The sequence below is a fragment of the Balaenoptera borealis genome (genome assembly GCF_965194805.1).
Source record: "Balaenoptera borealis genome assembly, chromosome: 1".
NCBI classification, from domain to species: domain Eukaryota; kingdom Metazoa; phylum Chordata; class Mammalia; order Artiodactyla; family Balaenopteridae; genus Balaenoptera; species Balaenoptera borealis.
Window position 1 is genome coordinate 117,448,814 of NC_138860.1, and position 25,342 is coordinate 117,474,155.

The window sequence follows — 25,342 nt, forward strand, 5'->3', positions numbered from 1 at the left end:
AAAATTTTCAGTTTTCTAACAAGTTCTCTCAATCACCTTGCTTATTTTTTCTCTTGGAAATATATTCCATATACTCATTTCTTTTCCAAGGTTTTCTAATGGCTGCTTTCTCATATCTCATCAGAAAGTTTTACCTTTCCTAGAATTACTGTGGAAGGGTGAGGAAAAACACCACTGATTTCAGCAATTGGGAGTGGACATTGGGACGAAAAGGCCAAGCCTTATCTTCCAGGAGAAAGTCTAGGGCCCTTCTGGATGGATTTTCACCATGCCCACAGCCTTCTAAAGAATACTTAATATTTACTTTCTACTAGTAACTATAAAAACAATACACGTTCATGGTACAAAATTTGGAAAAATAAAGTGTATAAAGAGGAAAATTAAAAGTATGAGTAATTTTACCACACAGAATATCTGTTAATTCTGTGGTGCATTTTCTTCATCCTAAATCAAGTCAATGTTGTATGTACAGTTTTGTATCCTGCTTTTTTTGTATTATATTTTGTAGATGTACTAAAATGCATTTATTTACTTCCCTGTTGATGAACATTTAGGCGATTTCTACATTTTAAATTTTTAAATAATTTTAGATGTACATCATTGTCCACAAATCTTTATGTTCACAGCTAATTATTTTCATATGATGAATTACTAGTCATGGAATTAGGTGTACTTTGGGCATGGCATTTTATAGCTCTAAAAGTTTCCAAGTTACTAAGAAGACATTGGGTTTTTTCTGTACTCCACACTGATGAACAAGAATAGCCATTTTTAGCAACCTCAACAAACCCGATATGATAGCTTTCTTTGCTCTTTGCCAATTTTTAGAAGAATAAATGTATCTGTTAGTTTCATACGCATTTGTTACACAACTTCTTCGAAACAAAGAAGTTTAGCGGTATTGTGAGAAAGGATTTAAGCAGAGACTGAACCTGGTGAAATGCAGATATTTGTACCAGCTGAGCACATCCGGTTTCCTCGCTTCTCCAATTGAAGCGGTGTTTGTATGTGGGTCACTGGCTAACATACACCGTGCCATCGCTTTTCTCTACCTAGTTGGCCCACCAACTCCCTACAATCTATGCCATTGAAAGGTCATTTTGTGCAGACGAGATCAAGTTATTGATCGTCTTTGAACTAGATGTCAATGACTTTTCTCTGACAGGGAAGGTTTGTTCTCCATTTAATATAGGACACCAAGGGTGCTTGAGACTCAGGTCCATAGAACCTGAGTTTACTGTATGGATGTGTATCATTACATTGTGTGATGAGAAGGAAAGGATAAATGTTGGACCTGATGCCAAAAGCAATGATGTTATATATTCATCAAACAGTATAAACTTATTTTCAAAAAATATCAGTGTAAGTCAATACCTTCTTAGTTGATCCACAACCTCAAGGCTTTCTAGAGAATAAATATATTGTGGACAAGTGTTTGACTTTCTTGCAGAGGTTAATCATTTAATCATAAACTGATTTTTATGCACCCTGATGATTTTTTGTTTCGTTTCCTGAGCTAAGTGTTCTCAAGAAATTCTGCAGTGGTAAATGAAATTGCATTATAACTGCTGAGAAACTCCTACTAGCTTTTTCAACATTCAACCAATGTTTCTTGACCACAGGCAGTTAGAGTGTATGGGTGAGGAATGTAGTCTCTGCGGTCAGACCGGACTGCCCGGCTCCAATCCAGCTTCTCCACTTAATAACTACGACTTTGAACAATTAATCTCTCAGTGCCTTAGTTTCCTCTGGAAAATGGGGAGAATTTGGATCCTACTTCAAGAGGTGCTACAAGGATTAGATAACATGTGCTTATAACAATTCCTGAAACATATAAGTGCTCTATAGATGGTATGATTTATGTGATGCATCTACAGACCAAACATTCTGCTCAACATAGTAATACATATAAATACAGGTTAGATGTAGTGACTAATCTCAACTAATTTAGAATATAGTAGTGAATATAAAATGTATGCAAAGCCTACAAATTCTTCAAGGCTCTCATTAAATGCATTAAAGTCTTCATTAATTCCATCATGTTCAATGTAATCTTTCCCACTGCAGCTTAAATGGACTTCTCCTTATCAGGTTCTGCCAAGTTTTATAATTAATTATGTACCTGTCTGTTCTTTCTTACCAGATTTTGATCTCCTTGAAGCTGATGTATTTCATCCTCCCCCTCCATGCCTGGTCCATTGGCCGGCACATAGTAAGTGCTCAGTAAATGTTTGATGAATACAAAGTAGTCTATGGCAATGGCCACAAGATCATCACAATCAAAACACTGAAGACACTCACCTTCATCTCTTGCCACGAAAGCTGGAGAGGTCCAGAAATACTACTCCTGATTTGCATTATCAGGGAACATTTTATGAAAAACATGGCACTGGAGGAGATTCTTAAATGACTGAGTAAGGTACTCAATCTCACTGAGTCTCAGCTTCTTTAATCAGCCTTTTTTAGCCCTCTCTCCTCATTGTAAAATTCAGGAAACATGCATTTCTTTACTGAGTATGCGCCTCCTCAGATTTACAGAAATAATCCAAGCACTGATTCTGAAGAGGAAATTCACTCCCAGTGCACACGTCCTGGGAAATGGAGAGCTGTATGACAGAGATACACATCATGCATCCAAAGATAACTTCGTAATATGGTTTCTGGGTTGTTAACATTGGAGGAGACCATCGCCTTTTAGAGGAAAGTTACAGTAAATGTCACCATATGAATAAACATTATTGTGACATGCTTAAGCCTGGTTTTACTTGTTATGATTATGTTGCCTGACTCTTACCACCAGAAGTGCCTCCCTCATATTTTCCTTCACGCTAACATTTACGATGAAGGGGCAGCATTAACTTTTGTTCACATGGGCCAAAATGAGCCCCATTACACCCAGCAGTATTTCAACAGTCACAGACCAGTGAGAGACCAGCATAAACCCAGCTTGCTCCGGACCTCAGCACGTTCCACCAGCTTCACCCCAGCCAACAGAACTGCCACTTGAAATCCATCTGCTACATTTCATGGACCTCAATTCTGATGCAGCAGGTAGTTGTTGAGCTCTAGCTGAGCAGAAAGGACCAGAGGTTCTAAAGGGAAACATTCTTCACTGCTGCTGCACATTCCCAAAGACATGAAACACCTAAGACAGCACCGTGAGGCACATTTTTCAGTGCAGAAGCAGCAGAAAACAGAACACGACTCCCCACCCCTTTTTTATATTCCAATGAGATTTGCTAGTTTAACCAGGGCTGCAGTACAAAAGCACTTGTGGTTCATGTTATATTAATAGTGTGGCCTGATTATCAAAAACCATTACTCTTGGTTATCTAGCAGCGGCTGTACCGAGCTGCTATAAGTCAGAGTGACTGCCCACACAGCGTTTGCTCCCTGCTTATGATAACAGTATTCTTAACGCAGAAGTGCACTTGTAAAATTATTGCCTTTTAAAGATCAGATTTGTTATAAATGAGATATGATCACACAATTGCTCTTCCTGTATAAAAAAAATTAAATACATAAATTACACGTCAGTATCCTCCATTGTCATGGCTTCACAAGGGTCAGTTTCCTTCTGGTCAAACTCGGAGGTATAGCTTTCAAAGCAGATGCGTTGTCGGCTGAATCCTGGCCAGAGGCACAAGCAGTGGCTTTTCTTCTCCTGTTCTTTGATGTTGTCTTCTGTAGTACTGATTGCAGGCCCTGTGGATCCAACCCTTTTCTATGCTGGTTGAGGGGTGCTTTGCTTAGTTTAGTTCAGCTTGTTAGAAGCAGTAATGATAATGGATCGGAAGCCATACCATTTCCCCATAGATTCAAGTCATTGTTTCCGACGCTTTGCAGAACTCCACGTGGCTCAGAGTGGTTGCATTCACAGCTCCTTCTTGCTAATGCCACTGATTGACTTTTTAATTCCGCCCCCCCCCGCCCCCCCCGATTATTGTGACACTTTCACAGGCTCAGAGTTTGTATGGAAGAAGAGACAAAGACAGGAAGGAAAGCAACTCTAATAAAGTAAAAGAACTCAGTTTTAATGCTCACTAATCTCCTTCTCTAGGTTATATGTTTCATTATACATGTTACCCCAACCGGGAATAAGAGGGCTATGGCTTTACTTGTGAAAACGCAAGGGACTCTTACTGTGCATCTTTCAAATCTCCCAAGTTCCCTTGTAAACAAACATATTAGGGGTAAATATACAGGACTCTCTCTCCCCTTATGCTTTTCCTGTTTGAACAGCATTTTAGAATCCTTGATTTTTATACAGTCAAGCTTTTCAGTCCTAATTCATTAAAAAATATATTCATGACAAGTTGTTTGAAATGTGGTCCCTCAAGCTTTTTCTGTCTTTTAGAAACTGTTTCATATCACTATCTAAGAAGAAAAGCCAGCCAAGATTTACATTTTAATTTAGTTAACCAAATAGTTCAGACTGTGTTCTCCAAAGACAAAGACTGGTCTGTAAGTGGGCCGGATTTTCCTGTATTTTATTGCTGTAATTTGCATGAGAAACACCAGATCCTGTATAATTGTTGCTTTGTTGTTGTGATCCGAGTAGCTGTTTCCAATGTCAATAATTATAACTTGAAATGAAATTTAGTAGCAGTTAGGGGGTGGGGAGTGGAGGCGACTGCCAGCCAGTCAGAATTTCACATCAAACTAACCACAGTCTAGCCTCCTAATGTGATTCGTTCAGCCATTAGGCTTCCAACAAAACTCCACACAAAGTCTCTAGAAAGAGCCAGTCACTTGAGCCTGGCCACACTCTACACGTTGCGCTGTGCCATTTTGTCTGGTGTCTAATGAAGAACGAGCATGTTTTATATATGATGGCTGCTAATTGCCTCATTACTCATGCAAATCATAAAGGCAAACTGTGTCTTATCATAAAATTGGTAACTAGGACATTGAAAAGCAGAGCTCAGGAAAGCATTATTATGTCCATGCTTCTTTTGCTCCTGTATTCTCTCTTTTTTATGACTTTGTATTAAGTTGGAGCATTTTCTCTGTGGTTATTTGTTCCTTTAGATTAGTCTTCAGTTAAGATAAGCATGTAATGGATGGAGCAAGGGGCTGTGTCAGATTGCCACTGTTGCTGCAGCTCTTAGCCCAGCTGCGTCAGCGGACCTACCCATCGCTTTGCCCTGATGCTCCCACCTTATCGGAGAGGAAGAACATAGTGAAGGGAGTCTGCAAAGTCCTGGATCTGCCCCTAGAGCCACGCGCCTGCATGGGCCCTTTGTCAGCATGGGGATATTCCGAGGCTGGGCCTCACTCATTGCTGTACCCGCTGTATTCAAGGTAACGTGAAACCAACAGCGTGGAAAAAAGAAAATGAAGGGTAAGTTGGCTGGGGAACTGAACACCTTCTAAGAACCCCTGGCTGAGTGGGGCGTCGTGACGGACACTTACCTCCCCATTACTCGAAATTTGGAACCTCCAGAGCCCCTTATTCCAGACGATTAACACTTCAGCCTTGGCTCCGGTTACTTCCCACGTTTTCCTGATAATCAACCCAGAGCTAACAGGCAGCCATTTGTTGTCCTTCATGTTGTTTTTCTTATTGGAGGAAAAAGAAAGGTTTTCAATAAAGGAATTCAAAAAAAAAGTAAATACATAATAACACAAAATCAAAATAATACAGTTTTCACGGGGGCCCCCAAGTCAGGGATGGCAGGGGTATAAACGGGAGGAGGGAGGACTCTTTTACAGTCCATAGCATTCCAGACTAACTAGCAGAAGTGGTGTCAAGGTAACAAAGAAATTCCGCCTGTGCGCTAATTCCTCACCGCAGGTGTTGGGGTGTTAGATTAGGAGGCTGTACACCTTTCCCGGGAATATTAAAGCAGACTATCTCACCGCCTGTGTTTGTCCTCATAGCCTCATTCTTGCTGCTAGCAGAGCATGTCCCAACTGTTGTCAATTTATCAATGTAACCTGCGCTGGTGGGCACAGTGTGAGCAGCCATTAGGACAGGTGCCTCTATCCATCACAGCCAGTCACTTATTCCACCTTGTCAAGGAAACTAAATGGAGCTTTTGGAGTAATGTAAACAACTCTCTAATGGACAATCAAAGCGCCACTTTTTGAAGCAAACAAGAGGAAGAAATCTGACAAGACATTTTTTAGAGGGGGGTTGGATAATACTTAAGTGTTTTCTAAAAGAACTTTTTAATGGTCGTGGTTTGAAAACACTTGGGGGTGGCGTGGGCGGGAGAGGAAGTAAATGGGAAAAGTAAGAGAACTAAAGCAAAGTCCTTCTTGTGGCCAAAGACTGAGAAATGAGGATTGTGAAGTGGTGGTGAGCTGAGTGGAAGAAACGTCAGCTTTTCCGGGGGAAGAGCCACAAAGCTGATGAGGAATCAACTTCAAAAAAATTAAAAGGACTCCTAGTGGAAACTGAAGGCTTGTAGTTAATCATTTTTTACTAACGTGTTGTTAAAGTTCCAAATGTATATGAGGAGAGCAGAAAAACACTACTTAAATATCCACTCCCCAAGACCACCCTTCATGGCAGAAGCCGAACTAAACAGATGGCTTTTTCACTGTGTTCCTGAACACAGAGAAGTCCAGCTTTGTCAAACCAGGAGGGGAAGCAAATTCCTCAGAAAATTCCCTGACTTTAACCCCCTGCTTGGGACCATTCTTAGCTGATCAGCGTTCCCCTGCTGTGGTGGTGTTCAGGGGAGGGGACAACCTCCAAAGCAGCAATTTCAGGTGAGGGGATTCAGGGCTGTACCTCGAATGTTGCTGCAAAGTGACAAGGCAGCCGGGGCAAAGTGGGAGCTCAGGTGTTCCTGGCGCAGCATGCACAGTGCCTTTCGGCAGATAGACAGTGCCACACTAAGCCAGCTGAAGCTTCTGGGTGGCCTTCCGGGGACGCTTTGTGGTTATCCATTCTGGAGGCAACAAAGCCTGGAGTAGCTGCCAATGACTGCCTCATGGGAAAGGAGAGGTGGCTGGTTTCAGAGCTGAAGCGAATAAAGAGAAAAGAGAGATGCTCTGGGGAGAGGTGACCTTCAGGTAGCCGCTGGGGGCCAAGAGGTCACTGCGACCTTGTGGGCTGATGTGTCTGGGAATAAATAAGTAGCCTGAGTTGGGAGCATTGAAATTGGCCCTGACCCTCTCTCACAAGAGAATGCCGCCCTGAGTCTACCTGGTCTTCCCTGGTGGGGTCAGCTACTTTGCTCTCATCACTGTCCCTAATTTATGGTACCCTGGGATCTAGAGGTCAATATCCTAATCACATAAGGTGAACGAGCATTGGGTATTGTCAGCCATCTAGTGGCACTATGACCCCAGCTCCCCAGCCTTCCTAACAGTCAGGACCAAACAAGAGGGTGGTGGTAACTAACCACCCCACTGGGAAGAATGTGCATCTTTGTTTCTGGCCAGGTGAGCCATTTTCCAAACCAGTGCTGTCCATTAGAACTTTCTGTGATAATGGAAATTTTCTGTGACACCCAATGTGGCAGCCATCAGCTATAACTGGGTTCTGAGCACTTGAAATGTGGCTAGCATGACTGAGAAACTAAATATTTAACTTGTATTTAATTTTAATCAATTCCAATTTAAATAGCCCCATGTGACTAGTGGCTACTATTGGGAAAGACAGCTCTTGACCCATTTCTTGGAAGAGAGTATGACTGCATGTGAATCTAATAAAGTTCTCCTGAAGCTGTGCTGTCCAATATAGCTAGTCACACATAGCTATTTAACTGTAAATCAATATAATTAAAAATAAGTAAAGATTTTATTCTTTAGTGTCACCAGTCACATTGCCAACGTTCAACAGCCACACATGTCTAGAGGCTACTGGATTAGCCAAGCACGGATACAGAATAGTTCCATCATCATGGCAAGTCCAACTGGACAGAGATGTACTGGGAGTCACTGAAGACACCAATGCAAGGAGCAACTAAACGACTAAAAAAAAGAATCCCTAATTCAACAAAATGTTTGCTAGGTATCTACTTTTTCGCCAGGAGTTTGTTGTTTTTTTTTTAACTTTGGGTTTATTTATTTATTTATTTATCCATGGCTGTGTTGGGTCTTCGTTTCTGTGCGAGGGCTTTCTCTAGTTGCGGCGAGCGGGGGCCACTCTTCATCGTGGTGCACGGGCCTCTCACTATCGCGGCCTCTCTTGTTGCGAAGCACAGGCTCCAGACGCGCAGGCTCAGCAATTGTGGCTCATGGGCCCAGTTGCTCCGCGGCATGTGGGATCTTCCCAGACCAGGGCTCGAACCCGTGTCCCCTGCATTGGCAGGCAGATTCTCAACCACTGCGCCACCAGGGAAGCCCCTCACCAGGAGTTTTTTATTTTCACCAAATTTTAGGGCTACAGTGGTAAACAGGACATGTATAGCCTCACCCACATGGAACTTGGAAACTAACGAAGATTCAAAAGAGTAAATAATTTTATTCTTATACAGTATTATAAGAGGGGTGACTATTGAGAGCTACGGCAGCACAGAAAAAGATCAGCTAACCCAACTTCAAAGGCCAGAAAAAGTTTCTCAGAGGAAGAAATGCCAAAGCTGAGACCTGAGGGATAAGTAGGCATAACCAGCTGTGTTAGAGACTGTGGCATATTTTGCAAGGGGTGAATGGCTAGAAAGGTTAGTGCCTTGTAAACCCAGCATCTGGCCGTAATCTAATAGCCCTGCAAAGCCACTAAAGGGCTTTAAGCCAGGAAACAGACCAATCATGTGCCCACTTTTGCAAATTCCCTGACTCCACTTGAGAAAATGATTTGCCACAAAGGGCAAGACTAGAGACCCGTTAGAAGGGTATTACAGTAACTCAGGCAAGACATGATGGAGGCCTAGAGCATGTTGGAGTAGAGACAGAGAAAAGTAAATAAATTTGAGAAATACATGAAAATTAGCACACAATCTTTCTTCATTGTTCCACAAAGCCTGCTGACCTATCTAGGTTAAAATTATTTATTCAGACTTTGCCATCTGAAAATGAAAATAACAAACAATTGGAAGCCTCTCTGTTGCTCATTCTATTAATGTTTCCCCCAAATGTAATATGATCTTTATCTGCATCAATAGTGTTTATTGGAGATTAAAATCCTCTTAAGGCCAGAGGCCAAGCTTATTTCAATTTGCACAGCACTCAGTGTAACATCATAAGCAGATTGGTAATTAATTAAAGCTTTCTAGTACTATGGAAATGTAGTTCAGATACTCTTAAGATAGATGACTGTGGTATTGTCTATGTTTCAAGATGTATTTCTTTTCAAAGCAAGGCTTTAACTTCAGTTTTCCAACAGAAGTTGACACACTGAATCATCCTAGTAAGAAACCCTCTGATTCCTTGATTTCAGATTTCTCAATTTCAGATTTGAGATTTCTCAATGACTTGCTCATTAATTTGGCACATATACCACTGGCAAATGAATTTTGCTTATATCATTTAGGCATCTGTATTCATTAATTGATTATGATTGGGATTTACAAGCCACTGCTTTACAGGTTTCAATAAGATACTTGTTGACTTTACTTAAATGGAGTGATTCTGGTATCCCCTAAGACAAAGTAAGGAAGACCAGAGAGGTTCTGCATTAGCCTGGAGTAGAATCACGTACAACTGAAAGATAATCAAGAACCACTTCGTGGCTTCCTTGGAGATTCGAATTCTGAGTCCAGCCACTTCAGAGATAAGACATGAATCAGGACACCTAGGTGTTTACTCCCATCTGCAGCCTATCAGCAAATTTGGTCCCCAGACCAATCCAGAAGTATGAAAACGTTTGAAACCTGTAGTACCTAATAGTATTCTCTTATTGCCAGTTGAACCCTAAAATTGTATTATGTACCTTGGCATTCATGGCCTTCACATTCATGGTTTTCATTATTGGTGAGTAACCCTGAGTGAAGTTAATCACCATGGCACCTCTTTTTAGTGTATAATGAAAACAGACTCAGAGCAGTTATGTCACTAGCCCAAGGGCCCTCAATTAGTAAATTTGCAGACCCAGGGTTGTCTAACTCCAAAGTGAGTGTCTATGACCACATTATCCTGCTCCCAACACGGTGATTTAAATATTATTGAGGCATGAAATTTGATGGCCTGGGCTTGTGGCTGAGGCAGAGCTGGATCACTGATCTGGTGAAATGCCTGGCTGGTCGGTCACCCAGGATCTCCTTCCCTTGGGGCGTTATGGCTCTCCACTCCCTGCCATGAACAAATAAACAAAACTGCTTGGTGTGAAACTGCTGAAAAGTAGACTAATTGTTTGGGACTGGTGATAAAACTAAAAAAGGAAATCACGCTTTTTAAGAACTTAAGGATTTACAGAAGTCTCAGTCAATGATAATCTGACGGCAGGCACTCAGGTGGCAACGCAGGTGGACAAAGTAGAGAGTGTGATTCTGCTGTTTGGAAACAGCGCTGGGTTATTTCTCTTCTGATGATCGGGGGTTGTTGTTCTGGCGATTTACAGCCTCTGTAATAGCTGCTCTGGATGTCGCTGGAGTAGATGTGATTTGTGTCTGGCTAACATCATGTGACTGGATCGTATAAGGCTCAGTTATTTCGTGAATGCTACATTAGTATTGCCAAGAATATGTACATATATTTTCATATATCAGGTGCCCCTCAATATGGGAAAACTTATTGTAAAACTAAATTCTCTAACTCCCATATTTTTTTATTGAGTTACAATAAAAAGAGGACGATGAAATGCAGGGGTTGCTCTTCTATGTGCTGATCATTTTAATCCTGATGGGAAAACTACCCGCTGAAGGTGTGGAAACAAGACTACACTTCAAAAAGCATGTGTCATTTTTAGAGAATAAAAGCAAAATTAATAGGACTTCTCTTCCTCCTGAGACATTCTCCCAGGTTCTGTTTTAACTTCCCAGGTCCCAAATCAGTCTTCACTGTTGGGTTTGACTGTTCTGTTTAAATAGGAAAAAAATGAGATTGTAGAAGACCACAGTGCTTGAAGGATAATTCCTAAAAATCAACATTTTTCTCTAATCTAACTTTCTACCTTCCTCTTTAAGGGAATCTGTACTGTGAGGGAGATTCTTAGTTTGCCAAATTATGCGTGCTGTTTTTTGTTTTGTTTTGTTTTGTTTTTGTAACCCTAGCTCATAAAATTAGGAGATAATGAATTTGCCTTCCTTGGTCTTCTTTTCCTTGTCTTTGATTCTCGAAGCATCTGCAACTGCGTCCTCCATTTACTTAGAACGCATTTGTTTTCTCATTGAATAAATGAATGCTGAGCACATCATGTGAGACAGGAATTGTTCTAGGTCCTGGGAATTCCTACCTGCAAAAAAGAGAAAAAAAAACGCTGCCCTCATGGAGCTTACATACTGTGTATACCAGTGGCTGGTCCTTAATAGGGGCAATTTTGCCCTCCCCTCCCACTCCCCCCACCTCCCATGACATTGGGCAATGTCTGGGACATTTTCGACGTTTCTCTTTGACATTTTGTTTGACTGGGGAAGTGGTGCTACCAGCACTTGGTGGGCAGAGACCAGGGATAATGTTAAATATCCAACACTGAACAAAGACTGATTTGGTCCAAAATGTCAATAGTGCCAAGGTTGAGAAATCCGGATGTATACATACAACGTGCTAAAAACTGCATGTCAGATGGGTGTGTTTATGTAACACAGAGAATTCCGTAATTATATTTGCATCTGTTCAGGACATTGGGATGAGAGATGGCCGGGGCTCTGAAGTGAATGTTTCAGAACCAAAGCCTGAATGTGCTGGTCAGACTCTTTTAGTTGCAAGCAACGAGATACCCAACTCAAATGAGCTAGAAAAAGACATTGTATTGGCTTGCAAGGCTGGAAAAGATGCTGCAGAGCTTTCAGAAGTGAAGGAAGGACTACATCAGTGAAGGCCCCAGGGTCTGAAATCCGGGGTTCTCTGCTTTTCCAGGACTCTTTTGTTCTCCTTTTGCTCCTCCCATTTTGCTTCTCTCTTCCACTCTTTGTTCAATGGCACCTCCTGTGCTATGACTGCAGAAAGGATTTCACCTAGTGGAGAGCAGCCTCTGGAAGCCCTGGCTTAGAAACTCCAGAGGAAAAAAAAACTGACATTTGAAGCATGGCGACATCCTTATATCAAACAATGTCTTGGCCTTGTCCTGGTCACGTGCCCACCCTGTGGGCCAGTCTCTGTTGCCTGAGGATGAATTGCTCTGTTTGGTCATACCCATCTTTAAGGCTGGCAGGAGAGAGGTGAGAAGGAGTCCTGCAGTATTATTATCCACAATTCATTACATCACAATGATTGAGCAAAAGATAGCTCTGTGAAGGAAAAAATGTGCGTGGGGGGAAAAAAGTGTATATCTAAGTATACATCAGTGGAGGATGTAAAATTGTGGCCATGCTTTAAAGCAGTAATTTCAAACCATTTTAGCACTGAGATTCCTTATATTGACACACTTCTTCCCAACCTTTTGTCATCCAAACTATTTGAGATATTGGTATATTTGTTATATTACAATGGATTTTTTAATGTATATTCTGAGCATTACATGGAAACATTTGAGATAGTTAGAGACACCCTACTGTACTAAACAAGGGAATCTTCCCATTAATTAACACATGGTAATTGGACACCTACTATGTGCAAAGCTTTGTGCTGGACACGTAGGAGAACACAAAAAAGAGTGAAACACAGCACCTGCCTCTGAGCTTGCATTCTAAATGGGATATAAGGCAGATGCGCCTGAAAGTTTCCATAAGGCTATCAGGCAGGCTTAATCCTGGCATCTTCTGTCCTTGCCTCAAAGGGCAAATGTCACTAATGCATCACCTGTGAGTTTTATAAATCAGGCTAGAGAGCAAACAGCCCCTGCCTTCAAATCTCCTGCTTGTTTTTACTTGTTTCTCCTAGATTTGATGCCTTTCCTGCCAAGCCCGTCATACCTGCCAGAAACCCTAGGATCTGGTAGGACACTCCACACTGGTCCTTCTAGCCAATAACAACAGCAAATAGCCACTCGTCATTGGGCACTGTGCAGGTGTTTGCATCCATACCACACTAACTCTTTTTTGGACCATACTGTAAGGTCAGGATTTAAGCCCACTTTGCAAAGTTGGAATCTGAGACAGCGAGGGGCCTTGTAAGTTGACCCAATCATGATGACACAGCTTAAAAATGACAGCACCTGGATTTGGCCCCAGGCCTATCCGACTCCAAAGACCATGGTCTTATCCACTAGGGTGCAGAGTCTATTTGCCATTTCTACCTCTGTGAGGCAACCGTGTAGAGGAAGTGACACATATGTTTTAAGTGATATAATTCTAAGAACTATAGGGATTCAAGGAGTGGAAAACATAAAGGAAACTCAGGACAGCGTTTGGAAGAAGAGTCTAGGGGGGTGTTCACCCATTCCAGATGTTCTGCTTCCAGGCTCTGGTCAGCTACTGGAAAGTGACTCCTACACACCTCGCATTAGCCCAGCAAGGCAGTCATGCTGTCCACAACGTGATACCCATTCCTGACGGTGGGAAGAATGGGGAAGAACCTACCTGTGCCAGATACTACGCTAGACTCTTCCACACACTGTCTCATCTAATCCTCCCAAAGCCCCAAGAGGTAGTCATTGTATCCCCTCCTTACAGGTATCAAAACTATTACACAGAATGACTAACTAGTGAGAGCGAAGTCACAGACGACAGTTGAGCCACTGGGTTTAGAACACAGATTTATTTGTCTGCTTCCATAGCCTATGTTCTTTTCACTAATTCTACCCCACCCCACCTCCACCACCCCTTCCTCAGTCCCAGAAAACACTGACCTATTCAAAATAAGAGGTTAAAAAGCAGAACTTTCTCTGCTGGACTCTTCTCCCCTTAGCACCATGAATTTCTTCTTTTAAGTAAACATAGCAACCTATACAGGCAATGAAGACTCCATTCATCTTGAGCAGTGCTAGTGCTTCCCTGCTTTCTGTGATGCTAATAATTAACTTCTGTCAAGCTTGGTAAAAATGTTAACAGGGTCTTGCGACTCTTCACATGCACAGCAGCATTATTACTTTTTAAATATGAAGACAGCGGTTTCCTCCAGTGGAAAATGCATTTGCCCTCATAGTCTAAGGCATTCAGCCACTAAAGCCATCATAGACGAAAAGTGGAGAATCCAGAGTAAAGGGTATGGTTTGTAGATCTCACTTATTTTTGAAATAAAGGATGACTTCCAAAAAATGACATGAGTACAGAGCTTGTGTCATCTCCATTTGCAGTGATTTTTCTTTGATTGATGTGCCATTAATACTTTAATTGGCAACAGGTGCGGCTGATTATTGGTTCCTACACTGAGATCTGAAATTGAACATAAGGTTCTGATAAATTAATAAACTCCTCTGCTCCAAACAGTTGTTGCTGTGAACTAACTTTCCATGGAGCGCTGCTCCATCAAGCACACTGAATTCTTTATGTTAAAAAGCAAAGTGTTACTTAATGATAAATTAAAATTACACAAAGAACCACAGAAAGAACACAATAACATCCCCTCCCAGGGAAAAGGGAAATTGCTGGAAGGAGCAGAAGAATGTGATTTATAAAATAAATCGGTTCCCTTTTGTAGACCAAAATGTTTTGACTCTAGATTCCATATTACATTATTAAAATAATTTTGTGTTATTTAATATAAATGGGGGGAGGGAGAATAAAGGATTTTTGCATAAGGTCCTTTTTCTCCCTGAGGTAAAAATCAATATTGAGTAGAAGCCTAGGGAAAAAAATCCTGAAGTTTCTATAAAAGATCTTAAAGTTATGTTTTGTTTTGTTTTATTAACCCTACATATGTTGAGGCCATTTACAATCATTCTGCTGCAAAAATTTGTCTCTGATGGAGACAGAGAGTTGTAGGCCCTAATTTTCTATCAATGAGAAATATCCCTGGTCAGGATGGCAAGCGAGTATAAGATTGCTGTCTCCATCTCCTGAAACAAACATAGAAGATGACTCAGGACATAAGGAGGTTGATGGGGGTCAGAGCTTCACCCTTCCACCCACCCAAGAATCTCACAAGTGGAGAGAAATGCTAACAGAGGCAGAGCGTGGGCCTTCTGTAGGGCGAGGGGAATGATAACAAACGGGAGAGGGTCACAGAACACAGAGGAGACACTGGATAAGGGAGAGCTTTCTAGTTATGCTCTCTTTTCTCCCCTAAATGGATCTTTGCTGCCCTGTGGCTCTTATGGGTCAGAAAGTCAGCTCTAGAAACCTAGAGCCATCTTGGGGCACTGGCGCTAAATCAGGGGAGTGACACCAGGCAAGGGTGAGGAGCCAGTGTCACTGAGTACAGGTCAGTTAGCTGACCACATGGGTATTTTCTCCCCTCCCCTCTTCCGTTCACCCTGTAGGCTGTGCATAGGCCAAATGGCTATGAGATTAAACTTGTGGAAGGGAAAAAACGAGGACATGTTAAACCCAGAAAAGTCATCTCTAGAAGTTCTTTCTCTCTGCCACATCCATCTCAAGAAAAGCTTCCCCAGATGAGCAAGACCAGAATCTAGGCATTTGCTCTTCCTCCCATATTGACAGGACTAGCAAAGGCAGCTAAGAGTCCCAAGGAAACAAAGGGTGAGCTCACAGGGGAGAAAAATAAGACATCTGAAAAGCATCAGCAAAATGAACAATTGGAACACCCTGCACCAAAGACAGTCGAATAAACAAAGCAGACAGAACAAGAATTTGAAATAAGCATAATAAATATCTTCAGAGAAAGGGAGAAAGAGTAGATAATGTAAGCATAAAGTGGGAGCAAACATTATAAAGGATAATCAATTAGAATTACTGGGATTGAAAAATATAACAGTTAAATTTAAAAGCTGATTGGATTGGTTGAAGAGCGGAATGGATACAGCCATAGAACAGAAGGTATTAGAAGGGATAAAATGATGAAAGAAATCAAGGAAATGGACATTGAAGCGAAAATTTTCAAAATCTGGCAAAAAGGAGTCCCAATAGGGAGAAAAAGGAAAGAAAATGTGGAAGAGAAAATAGTGAAGAAGTAATGACAGAGAATTTCCCATAATTAAGGCAAGATTTTTAAATCTAATGAAATGATATTTAGGAGTATCAATGACCATGTCAAAATTCCAAAAGCTTCATAGGGTAAAAACAGAACACAGAGAAAAGGAAGTAAGAGAGTGCTAAAATTCTTGTTTTGTTCAGAAGAAAGATACGTCTATTGATAAGCTTTTGATGTTGATGGGAGGAAACTATAGAGGAATATGAGTATAAATAAGTTAGGGTTATTCACTAAAAGGATGAAAATAGAATGTGTAATCTTCAGAACAAGAAAATAAAATTTGATTCATCCAGTGGAAAACAAGAGAAAAAAATGAAAGAATGAATAATAAATAGGAAATATTAAACTAAACTTCAGAAATAAATCCTAATATAAGAAACAGCTAAAGGTTAAAAATAGTGTATTGAAAAAATATGCTAGGTAAATATGAACCCAAAGAAAGCCAGGCTAAAATTTTTAATACCAGACAAAAGAGAATTTAAATCATGAGAGGAAAAAAAATATATTTACAAGAAAGAAGCGATATCAAGAAGGTATAATTGGCATGAGCACATACCCACCTAACAATATAACCTGAAATTTCACAAAACAATAGCCAGCACAACTGCAGAAAATAGTAGCTCAATCAATAACAGTACTTGAAAATTTAACTGACCTCTTTCAGAATCTAATACATCAGGTAGATAAAAATGAAGCAATGATATAAAAGATGTGAATAATATTCTTAATAAACTTTATTTGTTATCGATACATATGCAACCAGTTATTATGAAGTATAAACTCAATGAGGATAAGCATGAAGTGGTTTTACCATTTCCAAGAACTTCTTTCCCTTTAACATTCTTCAGTGACAACTTGGCCAAATGCCCTAACTCTCTGGCCACTGTTGGTTATTAAAAATTTAATCCAGTTAAGACGTCAAACTCAGTTTCAATATAAATCTCTTCTCCTCCCTCTCTTCTCCTAATGCTGATGAAACACACAATCCACAGAGGGGAGAAGTCACAGTGTCCTGTTTCTCGGCTCTTTGCACTCTAGTGGAAGGGGTAAAGCTCAGACTGGTGATGACTCTGCCTGTTTCTTTTCTGAGGCCTAACTCTTGTAGTCTGGAATAAGAAATCTCATCAAACTACTCAGTTTTTGGTGGTCGGGAAATTCCCTGGTCCCTCTCTGCTTATATTGCTTCAAGGAGTCAAGAAGCCCCAGCCCTACCTACTCCGGAGAGAGAAGAGAAGCAAAAGCCTCCTACCTGTGCTTTCTACAATGTTGAACATCTAGGGACCGAACTAGGAAGAAGCAGTGAGGCAATCACTTCAGGCACAAAATTTCAGGAGGCACCAAAAATCTCAGTAATCAAGATAAATACTATTTTAAAATAACCTTTTTAAAAATCAAAATTAAGACAAAAAATATATGATAAACCAAATATAAAAATTTTAAAGAAAGAAATAATCAGAATTACTGATTTTTCCTTTTGCCTCAGGCTTCAGTATGACACTGGAAGTCTTGATTGTGACTGCCTCTTTCCCTTCTCTCCATAATACTTCACATGGACAGAAAAAGAAACAGTTGGATGGTAGCTGATAATACCAGGGTCAGTTTTGCTTCCTCATAGTAAGCCTTGAGGAAGATACATGGCTTATAGCATTGACGGGTCCTTTCACAAAGTAGGAAACTTAGTGCCTCATTGTTCACAGCAGATGGCCCTACCTTCTGGCCAATTCAAGGGTATTACCAAAAGCCCAGCAAGGGTTTTAAAGAGAAAGAGAATCTAAAGAGTACCTCCAACAAACACAGAATGCATGTTATTTTCTAAGCATACATGGTACATTATATAAATTTCCATATTCTGGATTCTAAAGAATCAATAAATTGCAAAGGAACTATACATTTAAGATTTTTTTAAAGTGTCAATATTCAGCTTTATTTGACCTACAAAAATGGAAATTTCATTTGGTCCAAACTAGTATATCCCATAAACTATATATTATCTGACCATAATGCTGTAATATTGAAAATCAATAACAAAAGGTGAACTTGAAAAATATTTCTGAAATCTTTAATATAATTACATAAAAAATTGTTTTCAGCAAGCTTGATTTGGACTAAGTAGTTGTGAGTATTGCACAAGGGAGTAGAATACTAGCAGAAAGTGGCAGATTCAATGGTCTAAGAAGACAGATCTTGGAGCTTAAGACAGCTGAAACAGCTGGTACTGGAGGGGGAAAATCCTGAGAAAAGAAAACCACAAGGAAGTTAGCCTAAAAAGTCTCCATTAAAACTCCACTTGAGGCTTTGGCCAATTTCTAAGCTGCACATAGGGTATGTCTCCAAATAACTACCAGGAACTAGCAGCTAGAAGGACAAAGGGCTGAGCAGAGATTTTAGAAGACTTGTACAAGGGTCTGGGAAGACAGAGAAGGAATTCAAGGCTGCTGATGTGAAATGTCCTGGTAAACATTCCAGGCTCTCAGTTGAGATACTGGAAAATCTTTATCCTAGGAGTAAAGGCAAAATGAAATAGGACAACCCTAATAAAATTAAGGTGATCTGCATGTACCCTCTGCTGCCAAAAAAAGATCTTAACCATCTTAGAAGGAAGGTAACACCATCCAGACTCTCTATAATTTTTAATGCTATTAATATACAAAGTCCAGCATCCAGCCAAAAAGTATGAGGCATGTTAAAAAAAAAAAGAATCAATTGATCAAAAGCCAAGCAGAAACAGGCCTTCAGATGATTCAGATATTAGAACTAATAGACAGGTACATTAAAATAACTATGTTAAAGAAAATAGAGGAAAATATGGAGGACTTCAGCAGAGACTTGTAATCTATATTAAAAAGTCAAATGGAATGATACAGAACTGAAAAATACAATAACTGAAATTAAGAATTTAAGAGATGGGTTTAATAGTATATTAGAGTAGAAAACATAGTTTGTAAACTAGAATACAAGCAAGTTTAAAGTATCCTGATTGAAGTACAGAGAGAAAAAACATGGAAGTTAGAAAAAAGAGTAAAAGAGATATGAAAATGTCCAATATGTGTAATCGGAGTCCCACAAAGAAAGGAAAGAAAGGAGAGTGAACATGAGACAGAAACAATATTTGAAGAAATACTACTTGAGAATTTCCAAAATTGAAAGGCATCAAACCACAGATTGATTAAGTTTAAACACAAGCAGGGTAAATATAAAGAAAACTACATCTAGGCATAACATAGTAAAGCATGCTAAAATCAAAGACAAAGAGGAAATCTTAAAATTAGACAAAAGGAGAAAAAAGACACATTGCCTTCTAAGGAGCAATAATAAGTCTTGAGACTGATTTAGCAACAAAAATGATGGCTGTCGGAGGAAAATGGAAAGACATCTTTAAAATACTGAAAGTGACCAACAACCTATAATTTTATAGCCAGTCAAAATATTCCACAAAAATGAAGACGACGAAAAGCTCCTTATGCTAGAAATAAAGACATGCTCAAGAAATTATGAGGATATATCAAAAGGACACAGGTGCTTGATTGAAGGGGCTCTCACTGGCCAAATTTAAGACAATGTAAACATCAGAATAAGTGAAAACACTAAGGGATTATACATCATTGAATAAAATAACAATTCTTGAGTCCATACTGTTAGTAAATAGGTTATTGAATTAAAGTAGAATGTCAACCAAAAAAATGTAGGGGGAATAATGGAGTTAGAAAATTACCATTTTGCAACCATCATAGTAATAATTGATTCAGGCAAGAATCATCTATAGATAATAAAACTACTTGGTAAAAATTTGATGAGGAAATAGAATATTTAGATGGTGTCAAAATATCTTCCCACCAAATACTTATTAAGTACAGTACAGTACAGAGTTACCATGTACTTTCTAATGTGATGCACCGAGAAGGGAGGATACATTGCTTATGTATCATTTCTGCCAAAAAATGTATAATTTGACTCTAAACATAAGAAAACCCCACTTGAGGAACAGTCTGCAAAAAATCTGGCCCATACTCTACTAAAATGTCACTGTTATGAAGGAATTAGGAAGCTGTTGCTGTAGGTCGAACTAGAGATGATGTCGACATGAACTAAAGCAATGGCAATGGAGATTTTGAGGAGGCATCAAAAATATGACACAGAAATTCTACATTTTCAACAAATAAAGACTTCTGAGATGTGGCAGGAAAAAAAGATGAAGTCCAAGTTTCCCAGCTGGAGTATTCATCTAAAATGAGATTTAGAAGAGCGCTTTTACATGACAATGTGGGATGTGTTCTGTTTTAGAAGTAGACTTACTATGAGATACACATGAACCATCCACGTAAAGATGTCTGGCCAGTGGTTGGGTTGAAGGATGAGATCAGGTCGGGACATAGATAGATTGTGGAAACCTCTGCTTGTAGGGAGTGGGTGAAGCCGTGGGATCAGGTAAGAGCACCAAGGGGAGCATGAAGAGTAAGAAGAGAAGAAAGAAGAATGAGTGTAGGGACCCCCAAAGGACTGAGCAAAGAAAGAGGAACCAGCCAAGAAATATAAAAGGAAGGATCAGAGAATTTGGAGGAGAACTGGAAGGGTTTGGTGTCCAGGAAACCAAGGAATAAGAGAGTTTAAGATCATACACCAGGCACATTAGATATCAGCTGTACCTACACGTCAGAACATAGGGACAAATGACACATGATCCCTGCCCCCACAAAGCTGAAAATTGTGTCAGGGGAAAAAACAAAAACAACACAAAACAATTAGACCTTAAAGATGGATCTATACAGCACACAATGGAAGAAAAAATACAGATGCATTACAGTGGGAACACAAAGGGAAAAGCTTTCCACCCTCCTAAGATGTTAGGGAACATGTCCCCAGAGCTCCATGGAGCACCTCTGGGTGCTCTGGACTGACTAGCTGGTGTGGTGGCCCTCGCTTCCTGTTGGTCATTACTAAGCCCAGGACAACCTCTGGTTGACTCCAGTGAACTAAGTATTTATCCTCAGAGTGTTGTGAAAACTGATTAATGGGAGTCCTACTGTTTACAAAGTGCAGCCTATTCGATCCTTTTTGCGTTCAGTCACCTCTTTTTCTAAAGAAGACCAAGACAATCTGACGCATTCTCAGTCCCTTTTTCAGTTTTGATCTTTTTTTTTAATCACATTGTTGCTTGGAAACCGTGGAGGAAAGGATATATTGAGTAGTGGAATTCTCTACAAGGTCATGGAAACTTCAGGAAATTGGGTGAGAAATGCAAATAAGTTAGTGCCAGTGGGAGAGTAGCAAGAGATAAAATTGGGAAGAAAGGCAGGAATCCAATCAAGAAGACAGTTGCCCTTGAGATGATATGGTGAAGAAGACAGATAATGAAATTGTAGAACAAGTATACAGATGGTACTTAATAGGTGCCAGGTACTCTGCTAAGTGTTCTACACATATTAACTCATTTATGTTATATCTGAGATAGTGTCTATCATTATCCTCACTTAACAGTTGAGGAAACTGAGGCACAGAGAGACTAAGTAACTTGCCCACAGAGGTAGTGAATGGGGGAGCCAGGACTTGAACCCCAGCAGTACAGCTCCAGAGTCTCTCTGTGCCCTCACCCACCACACCCTAGAGCAGGAATCAGATGTTAGGTAAAGACAATTGTGATACGTGTTCTGAAAGAAAAGAATAGAGGGCAGCGAGAACCATTTCCTGGATGGGGAAATCTTAGGCAAATCGAGGGTAAATGATCTTCCCCTGATCAAGCCCCATCAGTAGTGGAGCTGAGTTCTACATTTGGATCTCCAAACTCCTAGCCCAGCTGTGGACTCCTTTCCTTTCCCTGGTGCTGCAGCCTTGGAAAGGCTGAAATTGAAAGTTGAGAAAACAGTTCACCACAAATCAACAGAGTGCCTTATGGTGGGACAGAAAGAGCTCTCGATGGGATAGAAAGACAAGCACTTTGGGTCTCGCCTCGCTCATTAACAACTGGGAGACCCCAGGTTGGTGTGTGGAACTCTGTGCCTCGGCTTCCCCCTTTGTAAAAGGACAGTGTGATACTAAATCATTGCTGTGGCCTTGCTTGGCATCTCTTACAGTTTGTGACCTTAACCTCAGACCAGCCTTTCAGTGGGGTTGTGGACACTTCCCAGTTACCCTGAGTCTTTAAGACATTTGTCAGAAGCTACAACATTGCATTGCCTAAAAGAAGAATGTACTTTAAAAGTATGGTAAGCTCAAAAAATAGTTACCCTTTAAGAGACAAGGCTGTATATCTGTAAATAGTGAAAACAGTCCTGCTCAAATGAGGACAGCTACAGCAGAACACTCTATCAGAAATATTTGGTCTGATTGGATCTAAGTAGTACAAATACCTATCAGTGTGTGACTGTGCCTAGCCCTTGCCTGGCCATAGTAGAAAAACAGTATTCACTAGCCCCCTTCTTTGCTATCCCTTAGCTTCTGTTCACCATACATCTTATTTCCTGGTGGGGGCTTTCTCACAGATTTGTTGTCCCATTTATTCTTCTTTTTATGAGTTTGGATAATTTTACAAATACTAATTGTCTCCTTTCAAAATGTACTACTAGCCCCTTAGATTTTTTTTGTACTTTTATATGGTTTCCCACTTTTGGAAAAAGATGTTCTACAAAGTACCAATAAGTATACCCATCTGCAAATGGGCACATTTTTAAGCATTTGTCAGGCAAATTAGCACTGGTTTGATTGAAGACACCAAGTTCAATGTCTCCAGGCTTTGGGAAAATACAAATGTTTGGGATAAAAATAGAAACTCAGCCTCCCAGGACTGATTGGTATGTCTTTAGACATCTAACACTCTTAGACATCAAATGCATCATCATTGTGACACTGGTGATTATAAATGGGCTGGCAAAATCTTTTAGATGAGAAAAAATTGAAATTTGATTGATTGACTCTCTCTGCAATATAGATGGACTCAAATGTAAATGTAAATTCATATATCCTGAGAAGTTATAAAGGGATTCTCAGAGAACAGTAATGTCAAAAATAAACTAACATTTATTGAGTACTAACTTTATGCCAGTGATATGCTAAGCAAGTTATATATTTTTTTAAAGTGAGTTCTCACAAAAGCCCTGTGAGGTGTGTATTATAACCTTCATTTTACAAATGAAAAAAAACTGATATTTAGAGAAGTTAACTAACACTCAAAGAATCACTGGAAAAAGACAAGTGATCCAAAAAGAGGGACTCACATTGGAAGACTTGAATGAGGAATAAGACTCTCCTCATTAGGGTGCCTGCTATAACAAATAACTGCAAACTTGGTGACTTAAAACAGCAGATAGTAATTCTCTTATATTTCTGGAGGTCAGAAGTCCAAAATCAGTGTCAATGGGCTGAAATCAAGATGTCAGCAGAGCTGGGTTCTCTTCCAAAACTTCAAGAAAGAATCCATTCCTTGCCTCTTGCTGCTCCTGTGGCTGCTGGCATTCCTTGGCTTGTGGCTGTATCACTCTCCATGGCCAGCTTCTTCAAATCTCTCTCTGCTCTGCTCTCACATTACCTTCTCCTCTTCTGTGTATGTTACATCTCACTCCGCCTCTGTCTTGAAAAGCTACATGCAATTGCATTCAGGGCCCACCTGGATAGTCCAGGATAATTTCCCCTTCTCAAGATCCTAAATTCATCACATCTTTTACCTTATAAGGTGATATTCACAGAGTCTGGGAATGAGGCCCTGTTATCTTTGGGCGGCCATTATTCAGCCTACTACAAAGGGCAATGACATTCTCCTCCATTCGAGATTTTCATTGTACCTCTCACTCTTTCCTCACTTTCAGGTTGTTTAACAACAGTGAGTATAGGCTCACAATCCCTTGTAACAGTCATGAAATCCTGAAAACTGATTTTTTTTTATAAATTTGGTACAAATTCAGGGGCAGTGAGAGCTGATGCAAACTGACATGAGGCTGTTTATAATCTTTGCTTATCCCCTTAGCATGACTGTTCGTACATTCACTAAGGAAATATTGATTTCTTGTGTTACTGGGTGTACTGCTAAGGATGTTATGCAATTTACATTATTACTATTCTAACATCTGAGATCTGAACTATGAAATACATTTCACCCCAAGAGTTTTAGATAAGGGATTGGGAACCCATGGTAAGATAGGAGCTAGAAATAATCCCAAAGGATTTCAGAAGGGATGGAATCTGTAGTACAAACTAAAAATTACTTAAGGACCCTAGAGTATAGTAGGAGCCTTCAGGGAGTCATGGAACCATCACATTTAGGAATCCCTATGAGGTGGTTAAAAAATGATTTCTAGGAAGATAATAAGTGTTATAGATAAATGTGCAAGTAATGGAAAAAAGAACAAGGTATTCAGAGAGTAACCCTTTCATCCCTTTGTCTCCAAGAAGCATTGTACCCAAATTGTTTGGATCTCTCATGCTCCCCTGAGTACCAGGTTTGGAGCCCCAGTCCCTGACTCATAGGCAATATTTCCTGCTGTGACCATGAGAAGGAGTGCCAACAGTGGAATGGCAACTGGTCTGCTGGCTCATGTCCTAAAACACTGGTGCAGCCACTGCCTCAGACTCTGCACAAAGCCCATCAGGGAAGGACTTCTCCGTGTCCAATTGAAGAGCCTCTTCCGAGACCATAATCAGATCGTGGATGTTAGAGCCATGAGAATCTCAGATTTTGATCACCTTATGAATTTATCCTTTCCCTGCTGCCAGCACTACCACCACCACCACCATCACCACCATCACCACCACCATCATCACTACCACCATCACAACCACCACCATCACCACCACCAGCACCACCACCATCACCATCACCACCATCTCCACCACCATCACCATCACCACCATCACCACCACCATCACCATCACCACCATCACCACCACCACCACCATCACTATCACCACACCACCATCATCACCACCACCACCACTACAATCATCATTTTCCTCTCTTGAATTTTGTCTAGCCTTCCTTTCACCTTGTAGAAACATGTCCCAGTATACCCAGTCCCTTTCTCTCAAAACACACACACACACACACACACACACACACACACACACACTCACATCTTGGAAAAGAGGTGCCTCTGGCACCTTTGAGAGGATGGTCTCCTTATATATATTCACACAAACACAAACACCATCCCTCGCCCTTACCTTCTTTGGAAAGATCTAAATACAGACCCTTAAAGGTTTTTACTCCCCCAAATCTTAATTTTAATCTTTAATGAGTATCCTAACAAAATCTTCTTGGGTCAGCCAGTTTGAAAATGCATAACCTTGGTCAAGGAGAATGTGAGTGGTTGACGAGGGCAAATCCATCTCG

The 25,342-nt window shown here is 40.4% G+C and overlaps 1 long non-coding RNA gene across 1 annotated transcript in view; it reads left to right on the top strand.

The window, feature by feature from the left end:
• Nucleotides 1-24,872, top strand: part of LOC309604790 — a 170,102-nt gene extending 145,230 nt beyond the window's left edge. The window contains exon 3 of the long non-coding RNA XR_014231050.1: nt 2,144-24,872. This is a non-coding gene — a long non-coding RNA (uncharacterized lncRNA). The remainder of the gene's footprint in view (nt 1-2,143) is intronic.
• Nucleotides 24,873-25,342: the final 470 nt, after the last annotated feature.